We start from the raw sequence: 3,433 nt of genomic DNA, 5'->3' as shown, positions 1-3,433 counted from the left end.
GTCAATCGAATGTGGCTGGCGTTGCCACGCTATTGGTCGAATTAAGCTAACGCGCGACGTCTTTTTTCCCGGACGAAAAGCGTCTGCTGTTGAGCTGTATGGCGATTCTTGCCATTCATATGGGTACTAATTGCTAAGCGAATAGTATCGCGTGCCAAATAAAAGGCTAGCAGTGCCAGTTCGGTTTCATTCTCTAACGGTCGAAATACAAGTATTTCTCATTCTTGTGGGAACAGTGTGAAGAAGAGCATCAAAATGGATCACTTGTTAGCTGAGTGGGGCTTGGAACACATCGTATCCTTTCTCAAAGGTGAGTACAGCACTGTTATTATTTTATCATCAATTATTAACGTACGCAAGTGCTTAATTTCATATTTCCTTTTTCGAATACGATCCGCAGTTCCTAGTTTAAAATTTATAGTTTAAAAGTTTGGGTTTTCATATTCACCGTACACCTCGAACACAACATTCGTTATATTTCCACAAGCATATTAACTCACTAATTCGTGCAGCTATCTTGAATACCTAATAGACGTACCATTATTCATATGTGCACCCTAATAGGATATACAAGTCTCATATACCTATGTATACGTATATATGCAGTTCTATTAGAGTATGATCTATAGATTTCTTCATTTTGCTGTATACATATTATAGGTACAAACACAAAGCTGTGCCAATTTCTTTGTTAGTATATTCAATTGAGCTTTCCACGGGTAAGTTTGTAAAATAATGTATACATATGTACATTTTCAGTATAGTAAAACATGTGCATTTATACGGGTGTCCCTAAATTGCCTCCCACGGACTAGCCAGCATGATACCTCGTTAAAATCCAACCGAGAATTTCTTTTCCGGAAGCTCGTCCGACGCGTAGTTTTTGAATTATAAGCAATAGCGCTAGGCCAATCAGAGTGCACCATTTCATCTAGATTTGCCGCCACGGAAATTGCTGTTTTGATCGTCTGGGTGAATTATTATTATTCGTTTATGAATTAAATATCGGCACCTCCCCTCTCTCGCTGCTGCACCCCTTATGCTTGAGGATGCGCTTCTGTTTACACACACAAGTATGCGTCAATGGATGTGCGGTCGGCAGCGTGTGCCGCGGCAACAATACCGAGGTCAGCGCCCTAGAACGGATACAGCAGCGAGAGAGGGGAGGTGCCGATATTTAATTCGTAAAAGAATAATGATAATTTACCCAGACGAATAAAACAGCAATTTCCGTGGCGGCAAATCTAGATGAAATGGTGCACTCTGATTGGCCTAACGCTATCGCTTATAATTCAAAAACTATGCGTCGGACGAGTTCCGGAAAAGAAATTTTCGGTTGGATTTTAACGAGGTATTATGCTGGCTAGTCCGTGGGAGGCAATTTAGGGACACCCTGTATTATCATCTGCTGCGCGAAAGATATACAATGTACAATACAATTATACAAAATAATTGTCAGATTTTTCCTTAATTATCGATTTTTTCCTATATGAATCGTAAAATTCACTGATTGTATATTTTTCGTATATTTGTATATACATAGCTCATTCGCGGAATGTAATGAATATTGGTGTTTCCAGTTTGCTGGCCTCTGCATATTGATTCTTTTGCCTATGTTAGTTATGTGAATACTTTGCGAATACTATTTGATTGACGTATAGTTTTCATACATTGTCTTGAAATTACACTTTTGTTTTCATATTTATCAGTCATTATCTGCATGATTTTGTCAATTTCTTATTTACTTTCAATTACTTGTGTTATTTTCCAATTCAGCTGCGGGAATATCCCTATCCGATTTCCCGACCCTAAAATTCAGCGACCTCAAACACGTTTCAACGAATGTCAACGATTTCGTATACTTCTTTGAAAAACCAGAAGGGTGGCGTAAGATTAATTCAGAACCGCAGGTACTACTAATCCTCCTTGTCCTCTCATACTTTTATACGCTACTCTTTACTGTCGTTGCTGAGTTATCCTATAAATAGGTGTTTTTATCATTTCACACGTCTATATACTTAGGTATAATTGTAAAAAATTAAAAACGCACTGAATGTTCTATTGCATGTGAGGTGGGATATCCATCGTCGTAATATTTGCATACGTCAAGCTGTACGAATAATTGATGTTCCACAGAATAAGATAATGTACTTAATTGAAGGTGCATTTATTTGAGTGTGTTATTCATATTATTGTCAGATTAACTAGAGGGTGTCAAAGTGGAGCGCTGGAAGCCTTCCATCCTTTCATTTTGAAAATTGTTTATTAACCGAATCAATAATAGACCCGCAGAATTTTGATACACTGCCAGGTACACGAGTCATGCTCATATTTTTATATATATGATACACTGTGATTTAGAATTCGCGACGAACGTTTCACAGTGTCAATCCTTGAAGTTGAAAATGATGAAATGAAAAAATTGAAACGGAATTTAGGATCTTAATTTTGATGAGGATTGGAAAAAAAATTGAGAAAAATTATTATGATTAGTATTGTTTTTTTTTCAATTAAAAAAATAGTCGCCTTTCAGAGGAATTGTTTTTTTTATCTCAATTTTGACAACAAGTGAGCCTGTGAAAGATTCGTCAAGAATTCGGAATCACCCTGTTTAGTTGAGATAGATAGCTGCAGATCCACATTATTTTTCGGGTTGATTTCGAGATACTTGATATTGTTTTTTTTTTCTGTGTAGACTTAAGCGAGTCAATATGTACAGGGCTAGAGCCCACTATAGTAATGCAGGAAAATATTGCAACGAATGCAGTACCCAATTCTGAAGGTCTAGAGTTATCGCAAAACACTACCAGTAAATCTCCCACTCTTCTGGAACTAAAATCAGTTGAACGGCGTGAAAAACAAATACCCTGTACAAGCGGCACAGTAAGTATTGCAGCTACTGATTCGGCACAATCAACGTCAAATTCCGACCCGGTCAAAAGATTGGTATGTTTTCACAGACCTTATCAAAAATATCTAGTTAGGTATCTAAAATTGCAGAATAATGTTCACCTTTCTAAAGGGAGACGCTGGACGCTTTATATTTATCAATCAATATTCCCCTCATATAACGTTATGGTATTTACCTCGAATATGCCGAAATTATTACGTCCTACGGAATCGATATTCGTACAACAATTGTACGCCGTTCATAGATGATTTTAAATTTAATTTTGGAATTGTCACAGTCTGCTTTACATACCAATTTTTATAGGATCTACAAACATTATTGCAAAAGGACAGCGATGGAAAAGCTATTTTAACGGTGTACCGTAAAACAGGATATTTAGCATCACGCCTTCGAAATCTCTTGGTTCAGAAAATAATTAAATGCAAACAAGACGAAGCCTTTGAAGATATTTCGATTGGTGAAGTACTTCCTGAGTTCAGGTACATTGAATTGTTAATCACGGTATATTTTTTAATTCGGGTG

This window comes from Neodiprion fabricii, chromosome 1 (genome assembly GCF_021155785.1).
Source record: "Neodiprion fabricii isolate iyNeoFabr1 chromosome 1, iyNeoFabr1.1, whole genome shotgun sequence".
In the NCBI taxonomy this organism is placed as follows: domain Eukaryota; kingdom Metazoa; phylum Arthropoda; class Insecta; order Hymenoptera; family Diprionidae; genus Neodiprion; species Neodiprion fabricii.
Note: the sequence above shows the minus strand (reverse complement) of the source record.